The 19,370-nt window shown below is 33.6% G+C and overlaps 1 protein-coding gene across 4 annotated transcripts in view; it reads right to left on the minus strand.

Moving 5' to 3' along the window:
* The window catches only part of LOC123673280 (phosphatidate phosphatase LPIN3), a 340,332-nt gene that overhangs the window by 170,623 nt on the left and 150,339 nt on the right, over positions 1-19,370 (minus strand). The gene's annotated exons all lie outside the window — the stretch shown is intronic.

The following is a 19,370-nucleotide window of genomic DNA, read 5'->3' on the forward strand; positions in this document are numbered from 1 at the left end:
TAGTTCTCCTGACATTTTTGGTTTCTTCCGTTTCCTTGACTCATGTAATATTGCTTCAATTCCGATTTTATCTGCTTCAATTTTTGAAAATTCCATCAATGATGGGAAAAAGTTTTCTCTATACGCTTTTAATTTGTTTAATAGTCCAAGTATCATTCGTGAGCTTTTAGAAATATCAAGTTGCTTTTCCTGCAAAGATTGATTGATTCTATTTATCTTACTCAACAGAATATCCCAGAAGTTAAGATATATGATGAATTCATAATTTGATATCAAATTTACTAAGGACAATTCTTTTAGCTTGCGAAGAATTTCAATAATTTTACCTAATTGTGACTTCAAGGAATGTACAGCGTTTGCTTTTGAGGACCAGCGAGTATCGCAAAAACCTTTTAGAGTGACGTCGACTTCTGTTTTGAGTAATTCCCACCTTGAAGAAGATCCAACAAAAGAATTATATATTTGCTGAACAGTTGCAAAGAACGTTTCCATATGTGGGTTCACTTCAGAAGCATGAACGCCCACTAAATTCAGACTGTGGGCAGTGCAAGGAATAAATTTCGCATTATCATTTAACATCAGAATTCGAGCTTGTAGACCCTTGTATTTTACAGCCATATTAGTCCCATTATCACAAGACTGCCCTCTCCCATTGTTAATATCCAAACCATCGGCGATCGATTTTTCTACGATTTCTTTTGCGAGTCCTTCACCCAGGGGCGGATCCAGGGGGGGGGCCATGGGGGCCATGGCCCCCCCCTCGCGGACTTTATGAATATAAAAGTGTATCCTGAATCATCGAAAAAAATGCACTTATTTAGTTTTTAATATTTTTTTCCAATAGATAGCTCCGATCGGATTCCACTACATGTCGTTAGAAAGATGAGATTTCGTACCACATTATCTTTTGCGACAGTTTTGTTATTAGTTTACTCAGTTTAGTTCAAGCGCGCGTTAAAGATGGACAGAATAACAAGGAAGAAATACGTTATATTTGAGTTTTTCTTCGATAAAGGCGAAAATGCGAGCCAAGCGGCTGAAAATTCAAATAGTGTTTTTGGTCTTGATACTATAATAGCCAATTAAGCGCAATTTTGGTTTCGTCGATTCCGTTCCGGTAATTTCTATGTCAAAGATGCATTACGCGCTGAAGACCAATTGACGAAAATATCGACAAAATCATGGACATTTTCTGGTCCTGTTTCCATTGCTCAAGAGTTAAAGATTGCACAAAAAACCGTTTGGAACCATTTGCATAAGGCTGGTCTCAAGAAGAAGCTAGATGTATGGGTACCAAACGAGTTACCGCAAAAAACTTCTTGGACCGAATTTCCATCTGCGAATCGCTGCTGAATCGCAACAAAATAACCCTATTTTGGAAACGGTTGGTGGCTGGTGATGAAAAGTGGATGACTTCCGACAACGTCAAGCGAAAACGGTCCTAGTAAAAAAGCGGTGAGCTGTCGGAAACAGTCAGGAAGGTTTTGCTATGTATTTGGTGGGATTGGCAGGGAATCATCTACATAAACTGCTCCCCTAAGGCACAAATATTGACTCGGAACTGTACTTTCAACATTTGGACCTTCTGAAGGAAGCGATCGCCCAGAAGCAACCAATAGGAGAGGAATTGTGTTCCATAGGGACAACGTAAGGCCACACACATCGATAGTGACTCGCCAGAGGTTCTTATGCATCCACCTTATAGTCCGGACCTGGCCCAAGTGATTACCTCTCTTGCTGTCCATGCCAAACAATTTTACTGGTGAAAAATTCATTTCAACAAAGGCTCGTGAAATTCGAATGTCTCAATTTTTTGCGAATAGCGACTAGGGCTTCTATGAGGGAGGCATAAACAAACCTTCAAAATAGCAACACGTTAAAGAAAAAAACGGCGCATATTCGACCGGAATTGGATCATTCTAACTGTGGTAATTGAAATCTTGATTTCTATGCAAAAATAATAATTTTTTCTATACCTCATACTTTCTTGTGCCATGAGTTTTCTCATGAAATAAATCTACATATATTCATGAAATTGTTTGAACTTGTGTTTTGTACTACAAAAATTTTGAAAACTGAATTTGATATGATATACTAAAATACATCTTTCTATAAAAAAACACGTGTCTCGATAGATACCAACAAAAAATTCCGCTATTTTGCTAATCGATATGAGCCGTGACTTTCTATGGCCCCCCCCTCAGACATCGCCTGGATCCGCCCCTGCCTTCACCTGTTTTTTCGCGAGTATTAATGAAGTCAATGAAACTTTCCTTAATACTGCATTTTTTATTGCTATCAATGCAATCAATATTGAGAAATATTTCCCGTCCTTTATATCTTTAATAATATGTCTTCGTACTTTAGTAGCTGCTAAACCAATCAGCTCATTTTGTATGCCAGAAGAAAAATAGGAGAGTTTGCCTTTATTGTGGGTTTCAATGTGGGTCTTCATAACATTATCACAAATTATTTCACTATATAGGTCGTGTTCAACTCGATTGAAGCAATCGATTCGCATCAAAAAATCCCCAGCAACGGTCAATTGAGCCGACTACCGAATTTTCCAAACTTCGAGGGGTGCGTAGGGGTTTTTTTTGGGGGTCACAAATTATTTCACTATATAGGTCGTGTTCAACTCGATTGAAGAAATCGATTCGCATCAAAAAATCCCCAGCAACGGTCAATTGAGCCGACTACCGAATTTTTCAAACTTTGAGGGGTGAGTAGGGGGTTTGTTTGGGGATCACAAATTATTTCACTATATAGGTCGTGTTTAACTCGATCGAAACAATCGATTCGCATCAAAAAATCCCCAGCAACGGTCAATTCAGCCGAACACCGAATTTTCCAAACTTCGAGGGGTGCGTAGGGGGTTTTTTTGGGGGTCACAAATTATTTCACCATATAGGTCGTTTTCAACTCGATCGAAACAATCGATTCGCATCAAAAAATCCCCAGCAACGGTCAATTTAGCCGACTACCGAATTTATCAAACTTTGAGGGGTGAGTAGGGGGTTTGTTTGGGGGTCACAAATTATTTCACCATATAGGTCGTTTTCAACTCGATCGAAACAATCGATTCGCATCAAAAAATCCCCAGCAACGGTGAATTTAGCTGACTACCGAATTTTTCAAACTTCGAGGGGTTGGTAGGGGGTTTTTTTGGGGGTCACAAATTATTTCACCATATAGGTCGTTTTCAACTCGATCGAAACAATCGATTCGCATCAAAAAATCCCCAGCAACGGTCAATTTAGCCGACTACCGAATTTATCAAACTTTGAGGGGTGAGTAGGGGGTTTGTTTGGGTGGTCACAAATTATTTCACTATATAGGTCGTGTTCAACTCGATCGTAACAATCGATTCGCATCAAAAAATCCCCAGCAACGGTCAATTTAGCCGACTACCGAATTTTTCAAACTTCGAGGGGTTGGTAGGGGGTTTGTTTGGGTGGTCACAAATTATTTCACCATATAGGTCGTTTTCAATTCGATCGAAACAATCGATTCGCATCAAAAAATCCCCATCAACGGTCAGTTTAGCCGACTACCGAATTTTTCAAACTTCGAGGGGTTGGTAGGGGGTTTGTTTGGGGGTCACAAATTATTTCACCATATAGGTCGTTTTCAACTCGATCGAAACAATCGATTCGCATCAAAAAATCCCCAGCAACGGTCAATTTAGCCGACTACCGAATTTTTCAAACTTCGAGGGGTTGGTAGGAGGTTTTTTTGGGGGTCACAAATTATTTCACCATATAGGTCGTTTTCAACTCGATCGAAACAATCGATTCGCATCAAAAAATCCCCAGCAACGGTCAATTTAGCCGACTACCGAATTTTTCAAACTTCGAGGGGTTGGTAGGGGGTTTGTTTGGGGGTCACAAATTATTTTACCATATAGGTCGTTTTCAACTCGATCGAAACAATCGATTCGCATCAAAAAATCCTCAGCAACGGTCAATTCAGCCGACTACCGAATTTTTCAAACTTCGAGGGGTTGGTAGGGGGTTTTTTTGGGGGTCACAAATTATCTCACCATATAGGTCGTTTTCAACTCGATCGAAACAATCGATTCGCATCAAAAAATCCCCAGCAACGGTCAATTTAGCCGACTACCGAATTTATCAAACTTTGAGGGGTGAGTAGGGGGTTTGTTTGGGGGGTCACAAATTATTTCACTATATAGGTCGTGTTCAACTCGATCGTAACAATCGATTCTCATCAAAAAATCCCCAGCAACGGTCAATTAAGTCAACCACCGAATTTTTCAATCTTCGGGGGGTTGGTAGGAGGTTTGTTTGGGGGTAACAAATTATTTCACTATATAGGTCGTGTTCATCTCGATCGAAACAATCGATTGGCATCAAAAATACCCCAGCAACGGTCAATTTAGTCGACCACCGAATTTTTCAATCTTCGGGGGGTAGGTAGGGGATAACAAGGGGGTAAATATCATTTTACCATATAGAACGTGTTCAAAAGATATTTTATAATCGATTCGAGTCGATTATGAGTCAATCCTCCTTCCAAAATCCCTGGTAGAGCCCTTAGAAGAAGAACTGTTCTGAAGAACGGATGAAGAGAACCGTTGCTAGGTCCGTTGCTGCTGTCACGCCCGTTGATCACCATCGATATTTTGAAATGTTGCCAAACATATCTCCTGTTTGGATGAACATCGTTTATTTTCAAACGGTGCAATCGGTAGAAATTATAATCATCGATTACTACTAAACATTGATTACGTTATCAGCGTTTATTTTTTGAATGGTGCAATTGGCCCAAAGAATTTGAAATTATTATTGTTCATCTACAAAAAATATGTAAAAATAAGACTGTTATTTTTAGGGAAAACAACTTTATAACTTCTATGTTCTATGATCTATGTTCTATGATCTACGTTCTATGTCTGAGATTCTAACCTAAGACTAGTTCATGTGGTATTTGTGAGTTATTTTAGAATCCCGAAGAAGTGGCATTGTTTTTGATTTCTTACAGGTTAGTAAGCTATTTCTTTTTATTTATTTTTATTTTATTTCTTTGTATTACTTTGTATAATATTATTCCTTTTTTGTATGTTATTATGTTATATTTTAAACTAAACAAAATAAATCTTACAGATTCAAGACATCAAATCGTCTATTTCTTTGATTATAAAAATAAGAATTGATTACATTCTTATAAATCAAAAACGTAAGCTATAATGACGACAACCATGAGAATTTGCATCGCTTTGGAAGCATCAAATACTGATAAGAAGAAAAATACATACAAATTCAAATGGATCCAAACTACGGGAACAGAAAAAACATATTATGAAATACCAGAGGACAAACAGGATATATATGACCATCATGAACTTTTGGCTCTACCGAAGGTGAAGAATATCTTGAAATCGATTAAAGCAAGAGGTTCATTTCGTACGAGCGTCATTTCATTAACCCCGGAGTTGAAAGAAATATATTTTGATGCCGAAGAAGATGTGATGTTTAAGGATGAATATTTTCAACTGATTAATTCACCCGCATACGTGAGAACAGTATTTGGACAAGAATCATCAGAACCACAGGATACGGTAGAACTTCCAAGAAAAAGCAAGGAGAATAGAAAGGATTTCAAGAAGATAAAGGAGGATTTTGTGCTGAATAATTTTGATGGTAAGAGTGTTTCAGTTAATTTATGGTTAAATTCGAGACGGAATGCACGCGTTGTGAAGTAGAAGAAGATAGAGACAGAATTTTGATTTTACGGTTGTTTATGGATGGAATAGCGAAAGAATGGTTTGATTCTAAATTAATTAGATTAGGTTTAGACAAAACTTTTCAAATATGGAAAGAAAATTGCTTAGAGAGTTTTTGTGAAACGAGTTGGCATAAATATAGAGAGGCGTATTCATTTAGGTATATAGGAGGAAGTTTAGTGGACTATGCTCTTAGGAAAGAAAATTTGTTGTTAAATCTCCGAAATGATTTTCCAACTGACATATTAATTGATTTAATTGTCACGAGTTTACCAGATATCTTACAAGATAGAATTAATCGATCAAAAGTAACAACTTTCGAGAAATTATTGGGTGAATTGCGAAAGCTAGAAAGTTCAAAAAAATATGATAACGGTCGAAATAAAGATAATCATAGAATGACTAAATCTGCCGAACAAATTCCTTCCTATTCACAAACAAATAGAAAACCAATTAAGAAGGAACCATGCTCAATTTGTGAGAAGAAGGGCTTCTCAGGTAGATTTCACCTAGAAACAGTCTGTCGGCTAAGGAATAAATCCAATAATGTCGAACAAAAGAACATACCTGGAACATAAGAACGGTAAACAATGTTGGGATACAGGATGAATTGAATGAGACCATTTCAAACCGAAAAAACTAACACTGTTGCCATTGATAAAATTGAAGGTGTTTATAAATAATAATGAATTATGTGGAATTTATGATTCGGGCTCAAATGTTAGTCTTCTGAATTCCAAAGTAGCAGAAAAGTTATGTCTACATATTCAAAAGAATAGAAACACATTCAAAACAGTCAGTGGCAGGGCAAATTTTTCAAGAAAAATAATTACAAAAATGAGAATCGATAATATCGAAAAAGAAGTTGTACTTTTTGTGGTTAATGAGAAAAATTTCGAGTATGATATTCTACTCGGACTAGATTCTATTTCCAATTTTCAATTAAAACAAGATTTTGATTTGAATATTTATCAAAGATTAGATATGAATGAAGAGAGAAAGATCGATTATCTCAATAATAATAATAATAATGATTACACCATCAATTTCAATGAAGGGATACCAACAGAACTTTTCGAAGCAAAATTAGACCATTTGGAAACAAATCAGAGAAGTAAAATTGAAGTTTTAATAAATAAATATGACCATATTTTTGCAAAACACAAGTTTGATATTGAAACTGAGCATCTGTACGGACAGATGCTCAATGGAGGATCAAAAAGAGATAGAATTCCAAATAGGAAGATTGTTGAAAGCGAATGTGATTGAGGAGTCCTCCTCACCTTTTGCATCACCAGTCACTTTAGCATATAAGAGAGATGAAGGGTCTAAAACCAGATTGTGTGTCGATTTTCGTGAACTCAATAAATTAATTGTTCCCGAACCACAGCCTTTCCCATTAATTGATGAAATCTTAGCCAAGACCCGAAATGCAAAATTCTTTACAACATTAGATGTAAATTCTGCCTTTTGGTCGATTCCTATTCGCGTCGAAGATAGATATAAGACTGCTTTTGTGACACAGAATGGTCACTGGCAATGGAAATGTTTACCTTTCGGACTTAAAACATCCCCGGCCATATTTCAACGTATATTGAATAATATTATCAGAAAATATAACCTGAATTTATTCTGCCTAAATTATATAGATGATATTCTAATATTTTCTTCAACATTTGACGAACATATAGAACATTTGGACAATCTCTTGAATGCAATATGTAATGAAGGATTCAGACTTAAATTTATCAAGTGTAATTTTGCAGAAGAAGAAGTCAAATATTTAGGACATATTGTAGGAAACAATACAGTACGACCTGTAAATGACAATTTAATTTCCATTAGGAATTTTTCTCCACCAGATACTCGGAAGAAGATAAGGCAATTTTTGGGTAAAGTTAATTTTTATCACAAATATATAAAAGATTCAGCTAGATTATTAGAACCGTTGCATAATTTACTGAGAAAAGATGTAAAATTCAATTGGTCATTGGCTTGTCAGGAAGCTTTCAATAAGGTTAAGGACATCCTTTGTTCTGAGCCAATTCTTGCAGTTTTCGACCCAAGTGCCTATACTACTATATATACTGATGCCAGTATTCAAGGAGTAGGAGCTGTTCTTAAACAAAAACAGATTAATGGTGAAATGAAACCCGTAGCGTATTTTTCTAAAAAACTGAATAAATATCAAAAGAACAAGAAAGCAATATTCCTAGAATGTCTGGCAATTAAAGAGGCAATTAAATTTTGGAAATATTGGCTAATGGGACATAAATTTATTGTTGTTACTGACCATAAGCCATTAGAAGGGAAAGAATTTCGTACAAGACCAGATGAAGAGCTGGGTGACATGATGAATTTTCTATCACAATTCGATTTTGAGATTAGATATGAACCAGGAAAAGGAAATGTAGAAGCAGATTGCCTTTCTAGAAACCCAGTTCTGGAAGAAACGGAGAATATGGACGAATGCATAAGAACAGTTAATTTGGTGGAATTAAATGAAATAAAAAACGATCAACAGAATAATCTCTTAAAGATAAATAGTATGAGAAAAACGGTTGTAGAGAAAGAGATACATTACAAATTGTACAAAAATAACAAAAAAATAATTTTGTCGAATGATTTTGGAAAAGATTTGATCAGAAAAGTGCACAAGCATTATGGCCATATTTGTGCTAGTAAGATAAATAATAAAATCAGGAAGTTTTATTACATTCAGAACATGGATTCACTGACAAAAGAGGTTTGTGGATCATGTGACATATGTTGTAAAAATAAAACGAGAGTAGGTCAAAAGTATGGTCTCCTTTCTCAACTGGGCCCAGCAAAGGAACCATTTGAAATAATGTCATTAGACACAATTGGAGGTTTTGCTGGAAACCGCTCTTCAAAAAGATACCTTCATCTCCTAGTCGATCATTTTACTAGATATGCATTTGCGAGCACTTCAAAACACCAAACAACCGAAGATTTCATCAAATTAATTAATAAAATTCAAGATAAACGACCGATCAAAACACTATTAACAGATCAATACCCAGGAATAAATTCGGAAAAATTCAGACAACATATGAGAAGTTTGAATATACAATTGATTTTCACAACAATAGATTGTCCTTCTTCTAATGGTCTGAATGAACGACTGAATCAGACATTAGTGAACAGAATAAGGTGCAAACAAAACGAAACGAAAACTAGGGCATGGACGAAAATAGCCGATGAATGTATTGAAGAATACAATAGAACAGACCATTCTACAACGGGATATAGCCCAGAATATTTACTTTGTGGCAGAACTGATCCCATTGCTCCAGAAGAACTTATAGAAGAGAGAAATTTACCAAAAGATAGGGAAATAGCATATAAAAATTCTTTACGCTATCATGAATACAATGAAGGAAACATTATGATTTTAAAATTGGAGACTATGTTTACGTTGAAAATAAATCAAAATTAAATAGAAAAAAACTTGATGAAATAAGAATAGGACCTTTTCCAATAGTGAAAAAAATTTCTAACACTATATATGAGATAAATATTGGAAATAAAAGAAAGGACAATAATTATTTTCATGTAACTAAGTTGCTCCCATGTGAAAACGCAAACATGTAATGTAACATGTAATATACTTTGTGTGGGGGGATGTAAAAATAATACTGTTATTTTTAGGGAAAACAACTTTATAACTTCTATGTTCTATGATCTATGTTCTATGATCTATGTTCTATGATCTACGTTCTATGTCTGAGATTCTAACCTAAGACTAGTTCATGTGGTATTTGTGAGTTATTTTAGAATCCCGAAGAAGTGGCATTGTTTTTGATTTCTTACAGGTTAGTAAGCTATTTCTTTTTATTTATTGTTATTTTATTTCTTTGTATTGCTTTGTATAATATTATTTCTTTTTTGTATGTTATTATGTTATATTTTAAACTGAACAAAATAAATCTTACAGATTCAAGACATCAAATCGTCTATTTCTTTGATTATAAAAATAAGAAATGATTACATTCTTATAAATATTTCAAAACGGACATATCCGTTGTCACTGAAATATAAGGGTTTTTTGATATTTTGTTTCAACGTACTATGATTCGACCAACACAAAAATGTTATTTTATATCTAGGATTAAAACTGATGTCAGCGAGATATTCATTGTCGATTGTGATGATATATACAGGGTGAGTCTTTGACTTGTACATATATTTCAACCGAAGATTCCTGATGTCAAGAGAAACACTCTTTTCCTTTGCAAACTTTTCCGATTCGGCCCGGTTAAAAAGATACAGGCTGTTGAAAATCGATAACAAAATTTTCTTCTTTCTATCGAAGGAAATGATTTTTGGAATATAGGTTGTCCTTGATGTGATGCATCTTCTCGCAATACAAGATTTCATCCACATCTTTCAGTTTCATCATTATGAACATTACATTCCATAAAAATAGCAGAAATTCGAAGAACCCAACTATTAAATATAACTTGAATGCTTATTAATGAATATTTGGCTAATTTGACATCTAAAAGTATAGTTTATATTATCTCGTACGAAGCGCCGTTCTCGAGTAATTCGATTAAAAAAAAAATTATCTGTAAAATTCAAAAAATTGGGTACTTTGGCTAAATGCAACTCTGTTCTCTTGTGAAAAAAAACCACAGAAATGAATATTTGTTATGATGTCATGTTTCAGATCTCAGAATTGATGCACTAGCCCATTTGATTTGAAAGTTGAAGTTATTTGAATAAGCTCACCCGAACTCCTCGAACTCAAATAAAATCAACATTCTTTTTAGAAAAATCCAGATCACCCATGTTTGAAATTCACAAAATAGTCTCATTTAAATTACAACAAAAGATCTGAAAATCCCACAAAAGCCTGCAGCTATCGAACATTACTGACAAATACTAGACAAATTTTCCTTTGATTGAGACTGAAAACTTTTTTGCTATTCGATTAAATCATCCTAGAGCATATGATTAACATACTTTAAAGAGGGCGATCATTGTTTTAATGTGAAAACAAATTGAGTGAGTTGAAAGAAACAGGATATTCAATTGTGGATATTGATATTGAATACTTCTAGTTTATTTTCAATGCTAAAATCAAGATGAATCAAGCAGTAGAGTTGTCTAGAATGTACACATTATAAAACAAACCAGAGCCATAACATTTCATTTCCTTATTTTCATACTGATGGCTTCAAAAATATTGATGCAGATCAATATTTTATGAGATAGTCGAAACAAATCAAATGCTTCATTTCATAAAGGAATTGCTTTCTATCAGAATGCACAGTGATTTATTTTGTATCCGCACAATAATTGTGGAAATTGTTTTTAAATTTCTTGAAAATATGTACAGAACTTCAATATTCTGTTGGATTTCTTCAAATCTTTGTTTATTTTCATTTCATGCTAACATAATATCATACAACAATAACAGTGTAAACTGTTGATACTGTTAATAAATATTTTATTTTAAAATTAGAACATAGATTATTCGAACTTCTCTTTGGCAAAACTCGAAATTTGAAGTTCAAACGTAAAACCTACTACACAGACTACTAGTCTGTGTAAGAACTTTCACAGATGAATATTATTTATTTGAGAACGTAAGGAAGAATGGCAATTCTTGTATAAAATGTATTTAACAACGATATAATATAAATGCGATATAATAAATGAATATTAATAAAAGAAATAAAACACTTGACTATACGTTCCACAAATTTTAATAAAAATAAATAATGTAATGATGTTGACATGCACGTTTCGGGTTTCATCCCATTATCAAAACTAAATATAAAATATACACACAAGTACATATAAATTCTACGTAACAGATGTTAAAATCGGAGACAGGCGAAAATCTAATTGATCGTTCACAATTGGGAGATTTTGTTTTTGAGCTGAAGATATTTCCAAAAACTCCAAGAGATCCAAACGTTTACCTTTATCACCTCTGTGTAAAATTTTTGTTTTATTGAAATCTATAAAATGATTGGAAGTGATGCAGTGATTAGAAAAACCCGTTGTTGACTTATTTTGAAGAATCGATCTTTTATGTTCTTCAATTCTAATTCCAAGAGATCGACCGGTCTGACCTATATAAAATGCAGGACATTCATCACAAAACAGTTTATATACACCACTCAACTGTGAAATGTTCAGCCGATTCTTACCACTAAAAAACATTGTTCTTAAAGTATTGCCCGAATAATTTTAATAAGACTGACCTCAAAGACCTGGCTGTTGATGTTGAATTAGCTTTGAATAGAATTGAATCTTCAAACAAACAAAATTTAGAAAAATCACTATGTGCGGAAATAATATCTAACTCAACATTTGAGAATAATAAGACCGATATCAAAATTTTAATACAAATAAAGAAAAAAGCCTCAGATAATGACTTAATAATAACCAAAGCTGACAAAGGCAATACTGTGACTATTTTATATAAACATGACTATTTAGAAAAAACGGAAGCTTTGCTGAACCCCAACAATTTCAAAGAATTAAAATCAGACCCGACATCAAAAATTTCAGAATGCCATCAAAAAGACGATCAAAAACTGCCCTATCATGTTATCTCAGCTGACTGGATCTTTGACTCTCATGAATCCGACTATACCTTCTCTTTATGCCCTTCCTAAAATACACAAAGAAAATTGCCCAATGAGACCCATTGTTTCTTATACCAACGCTCCTGCTTCAAAACTATGTAAACATCTTAATTCAATATTACCTGATATGATCCAACATGACCCAATATATTCAATCAAAAATAATATTCAGTTAACCAATGAATTAAAAACACTCAAAATCCCCACAATGCAAGGTTGGTCTCATTTGACGTAGTAAATCTATTTCCATCTATACCAACTACAGAGGTCGAGTACTTAGTGAACCAACAACTTGATGAAAACCCTTCAATCACTGTTTATATGAAAGAAGAGACCATGAGACTTCTTAAAATATGTCTAGGGCAAAGCTAAGTTCAATGAAAAATTCTATCAACAATTAGATGGTCTGCCAATGGGTTCCCCTTCATCAAACTTGTTCAGTGAAATATTCATGACAGCTTTAGAAAAGAAAATATTCTCCCCTGCGAACGTTAATTTGACTGATTTTGTACTATACTGGAAGCGATATGTGGATGATATATTTTGTATATGGACTGGCTCAACTTCAGAACTAGAATCCTTTTTAGAATTGATAAATTCTTTTTATAGTTCAATTCAGTTCACCTTAGAAATGGAAGATAATAATAAGTGTTTAAATTTCTTGGATATTCAGGTAAAGATAATAAATGAACATCTTGAATTTAATATATACAGAAAACCCACTTTCTCTGATATTCTGATTCATAACAGCAGTTCACACCCTTATAAGATCAAGATGTCAGCATTCCACACCCTAGTACATAGACTGATCTCAATTCCATTGTCAGCAATTAACTTCGATAAAGAAATTCAAATTCTAAAGGTGTTAGCCAAGAACAACGGCTACCATCCTGATATAATAAACAAATTAATTTTTTTAAAAAAACAACAGAAGAGATTGTTAACTTTAGTATATCCACCTCAGTTAGAAAATCAAATGAAAAAATTTGTATACATCAATTATATCCCATCTCTTAGTGATAAACTTTGTAAAAGAATCAGAAAAAACGATATTGATGTTATATGTACGAATAAGAAAAATTTAAGAACAATGTTTTTTAGTGGTAAGAATCGGCTGAACATTTCACAGTTGAGTGGTGTATATAAACTGTTTTGTGATGAATGTCCTGCATTTTATATAGGTCAGACCGGTCGATCTCTTGGAATTAGAATTGAAGAACATAAAAGATCGATTCTTCAAAATAAGTCAACAACGGGTTTTTCTAATCACTGCATCACTTCCAATCATTTCATAGATTTCAATAAAACAAAAATTTTACACAGAGGTGATGAAGGTAAACGTTTGGATCTCTTGGAGTTTTTGGAAATATCTTCAGCTCAAAAACAAAATCTCCCAATTGTGAACGATCAATTAGATTTTCGCCTGTCTCCGATTTTAACATCTGTTACGTAGAATTTATATGTACTTGTGTGTATATTTTATATTTAGTTTTGATAATGGGATGAAACCCGAAACGTGCATGTCAACATCATTACATTATTTATTTTTATTAAAATTTGTGGAACGTACAGTCAAGTGTTTTATTTCTTTTATTAATATTGAAATTATGTTTCACCAAGTGATAAGCGAGGAATCAATTTCGATAATAAATGAATGTATATAAATTATAAATATCAGAATGGGTGGTAGCCAGCTCAATTCGTTATAATTATCGAAAGTGAAATAGAAAATCAAGAGAAAAATATTTAATCTTTAGCGTCAACGAATTTATTATAAATAATACTTTGTTCAACAAATGGAATGTTGAAAGTGAATTTATGATGGTTTTTCTAATTTAATAGCTTATCTCCAAGGTTCGAATGGTATATCTTATGCTTGAAAAAACTTCAGTGTTCCGGTTTCCAGGGGTGAATAAGCCCATTATAAAAATTCAAAATGGCTAAATCTTTCTAACAGGACCGAATCGGAAAAAATGCTAAATGAAGAAAGTGTTTCTTTTGACCTCAAGAATCTTTGGTTGAAATATATATATACAAGTCAAAGACTCACCCTGCATATGCAGGGCGAGTCTTTGATTTGAACATATATTCAACCGAAAATTCCTGATTTTTTCCGTTACCTTTATTTCCGATTCGTCTCAGTTAAGAAGATACAGAAAGTATTTTTCAGTGATATCTCGAAATGGTTCTAACGAAGGAAATGATTTCCGAAATATATATTTTCCTTAATGTAATGAATCTTCTCCGAACACAAAATTCCATTCACATCTTTCAGTTTATTTATATGTAATAACCATTACATTTCATAAAAATAACAGAAATTCGAAGAACCCAACTCTTAAACGTGAGGTTTCCAGGTGTTAGGTAATATTTGACCAGCATCTCGTTTGTTGAGGCAATTGGGTCATTTTTCAATTTCGAGTGCTTCACGAATTATCCTACTTGTGAGGGTTTTCTCTCCAGAGATCGTCTTGCATCCATCAACATCATCTCCTTTCGTCCAATCGTCAGAACCACTGGATCCGCAACCTATCGTCCTGCTAAATACTTAACTTCTTCACTTCAACCACTAGCTGAAGAATGATTATTGCATGTTTTACATGCAATTCTTGCTGAAGAATCATTATTGCATGTTTTACAAGCAATTCTTTCCACTTCTCGTCAGTTTTGACGTCGTATCTCTCTTGAAATACTGGAAACCAAACATCACTTACCCCAGGATACATTGACCCTTATAAGCCATTGCGTGTCGAGCACGTTCTTCCTCCTTCAAGGTATATTTTACAAACAAGTAAAAAGTGCACCCATGGGATCTCCTTTTTCTCCAGCCATCGCTGATGTGTACATGGGAGATTTTTTAACCAACGCCTTCGAAACGTTCCACCTAAAATCTACTTGCTGGCTTCGATATGTGGATGATGTCTTCGTCATTTGATCACATGGACCCGAAACTCTCCAAGGCTTCTTTGATCATCTGAATGATATCAATAACCATATCAAATTCACAATGAAAGTTGAGATTAAAAACCACTCCCTTTTCTAGATGTCCTCATAGCTAAATCCAACGGTTCTTTCACACACACGTCTTACAGAAAACCAACCCACACAAACCGCTCCTGAATGCAAATTCACACCATCATCCGTCTCAAATCAACTCAGTATTGAACTCTTTAATCCCTAGATCCATAAAACTGACAGTCAGCCTCCACATTCCACAAGAAATCAACATCCTCCAAAGCGCTCTACAACAGAATGATTACAACAGTCAACAAATTCAGAAAACCATTAAACGAAATCAGAACCATACACAACAAATCAAAAATCCTCCAGAAAATTCCCCTCATAAAGCTTTCCCACCTTTTATCAAAGGTGTCACTGACAAAATCAGTAGCATCTCACAAAAACAGGATATAAAAACAGTTTTCACAGCCGACAACAAAATTTCCTATTTTCTCCGAACACCAAAGATAGAAATACGATCAATACGAGATACCCTGTTTCGCATGTCCTAGAACATACATAAGAAAAAGCAACATACTTATAACTAACAGAGTACATGCATGAGCACCAACTCGCAATACGCCAAGGAGATCCAACATCTGCCCTATTTAAACACTACTCTGAGACCATCTTTAAAGAGAAAACTCTCACAAGTAGGATAATTCGTGAAGCACTCGAAATCGAAAAATGACCCAATTGCCTCAACAAACGAGATGATAGTCATATATTACCGAACACCTGGAAACCTTTGATTTCCCGTCTCATGTCGTGTTCAAGAATTGGTCAATACATTCCCAAATACTTCGTCAAATTCATGTTCAAATTCTCCGGGCCACAATATTCTTCCAGAAAAAAATTTTTCGGTATTCAATTCATCAATAACAGATTATATTGATTTATGAGTTTGTGATGATTCATTAATAAAATATTTTAGAGAATCTACAACCTCTGAAAGTTTATTGGTTTTTCATCAACCCATATAAATTACCTTTACTTAATCTTAATTATTATCCTACGATAGAATTTGCAACTTATCTTAAGAGGGGTCTATACCATTTCAGCAATCAGTTCAATAATTAGCATGCTTTATTTTACGTTGAAGACCATCGATTCATCTGAGGTTTTCACTTTTATTAGTTTTAAAAAATTCGCCCAAAAAATCGTTTTTTTTCAAACGTACCATAATAACGTCATTTCTCGACTGACAGGATCATCGAAAAGTTCTACTTTTCCTCCGCCGGAGGGAAAAATACTTTTCCCTTCGGCGGAGGGAAAAGTGGTTGCTACGGAAACGATTAATTAGTTACCATGGACAAGAATAAATAATTCTGATTTAAACGTCATTATTTGAACGAACGAGTGTTAGAATAAGCCTTCTGTACTAGAATTATACATTATTTTCTCTAATTCACTGCATTCTTATCGAATTTAATGGAATATTTTCAATAAATATCATTTACTGATTTTTGCATTGAAAAATGTTGGTTGGCAGAACAGATGTCTTTATCACAAACTCAAAATTCAATAAGTGTTGAAGACGCAATTATCAATGAATACATTTAAATATCTGATTTTGGAATGAACTAGATTCCTCCAGAAATAAAAGCATTGCGATAGATGCACGAAATAGAATAATTCCCCAGAAGTCAAAAAAATATTGGGAGAACGAATATACAAAGTTCAACTAATGGACCACGAAAAATTATCCTATTTACAATAGAAAACGTTGTTATCGCATATTTTGAATGTTTAAGCAAAATTCATGAAAGTTCAGCTTTATGAAAATGTATTCCAAAAAAATCTAAGGTTTTAGAATTTGAAGACATTGAACAGTTTTTGAATTTGTTCATGTCAAGTTATGTATATTATCTTCGATGTTATCTGACATTTCATAATTTTGGAACAAAATGCAGATAATATTAATTATCAGATATTCTAGTGCATGCAGAAGAATCGAGATGAGCAGCATGATTATAAATAATCAATCATTTGCCTCTCACCTGGCAAATAAGGTTATTTCTGAAATCTTGGCTAGCTATATTCCTGCATCGAGTAGTCAAAATTTGAACGTTCCCATTATAAATACAATTTGCGAAGGTACTACAAACGTAACCACTACATACCTGGACTATCATTCCATGTAGGGATGCATTATGCATTCTAATGTAACAATCAAAGTTTTCAATAATTGTAGATACTTTCAATGATATGGACTGAGAGTTCATTCAATCTTCAAATTATTATAGAATGAATAGAATATATCAAAACAAATATCATTTATTTTCATAAATCACATATTAGCACAATTGCAGTAATTCTTCTTTAGTAATCAAAAATATAAGTGCATTAATATTGTTGATGAGAATAATAATTCTCTCAATCATTTTTTCTGAACACTAATGATATCAATGCTAAAGTTGTAGGTTAGTTATATTACAATATATTTCATCAATGCCTTTCCATAACTTATCCGTAAAGAAAACATTGTAAACAATATTCTTCATCGAAAATATTTCTAGTTATTTCGATCCTTTTGGTTATCCAATGCAGTTATTAAATATATAAGTAAGTATGTGTGGATTGTACATATTAGTATTTTCGATTTTTTTCACCCTGGAGAGTTCAACAATTCTGCAAAATAAATGTAAATAGTAGTCATACGAGATGTAATAATTTTGCTTGATTCTACCTTCCATTTTATGAAACAACTTCTTCTATACTATTAGATAAGTTCGAGATAACATAGGATCTACTTGATATAGGTATTTCTATTTAGGCAAGTTCCAGGAATTTTGATATTACTATAGGTGTAGAGTAGATATTGTATTTGTTATTGTTCACGACTTGACTTCTGAGCAGAAATGAAAATAAACGATGAAGTAACAGATAAATCCGTGACGGCTGACGGAGAGTTCGGAGTACCAACATCTGATAATAAAATATAACCATGAAAGCTGTGCAAATCTGATATATTCTCGTACGATTTTGTTCAGAATTGATTGTATGAATTACAAAACGTTTGAAAAAAAAATAGCATATTTCATTCGGAGTTGAAGTGACTGTTCATGGCTCGCTTAAATTGCCCGCCTCACTCCGTTCGGCGGGCAAACATAAGCTCGCCATGAAAAGTGACACTTCTCCTCCTTGTGAAATAATATACTATGTTTAATGAATTTTCACACAACACTTTTCTACAAAGGCTGAAAATGCTTTTTTCTAAATTTAAAAATGAAGACGTCAGAACGTATTTTGAATTCTTGCATGTGGTAGAAAAGACAGTTTTTCATCAACCCATATAAATTACCTTTACTTAATCTTAATTATTATCCTACGATAGAATTTGCAACTTATCTTAAGAGGGGTCTATACCATTTCAGCAATCAGTTCAATAATTAGCATGCTTTATTTTACGTTGAAGACCATCGATTCATCTGAGGTTTTCACTTTTATTAGTTTTAAAAAATTCGCCCAAAAAATCGTTTTTTAATGAATTTTCACACAACACTTTTCTACAAAGGCTGAATATGCTTTTTTCTAAATTTAAAAATGAAGACGTCAGAACGTATTTTGAATTCTTGCATGTGGTAGAAAAGACAGTTAATCAGAAAAACGTTTGAGATTGCTTCACTCAACCTGAAAAGTGGTGAAATTTCAAAAACGCTGAGGAGATAAGAGTAGTTGAAGTTTGGCAGATCACGAGGAAGTCCGGTGCTATAAAACTCTCTTAAAATAATCACTAATCTTTCGTCAGGATATATATGCTGTTTATGGAAATTACACCAATTTTTAGTTAGGCGGTGCGCAATCTTATTCAAAATATATTTCAATGTTTCCTGGCTCCTGGGTTTACTGAAAGAACCTTTCGTCAAAATTTTTTAATTTTTAAAATAATTGAAGATATTCACCATATCTAAATCTTAAACGATTTATTGAATGAATACCGACTTTTGTTCTTGCCAGTTCGAAAACTACTGAATCTAGAGCAATCATATCATCAGATG

The sequence above is a fragment of the Harmonia axyridis genome, chromosome 1 (genome assembly GCF_914767665.1).
Source record: "Harmonia axyridis chromosome 1, icHarAxyr1.1, whole genome shotgun sequence".
Lineage (NCBI taxonomy): Eukaryota > Metazoa > Arthropoda > Insecta > Coleoptera > Coccinellidae > Harmonia > Harmonia axyridis.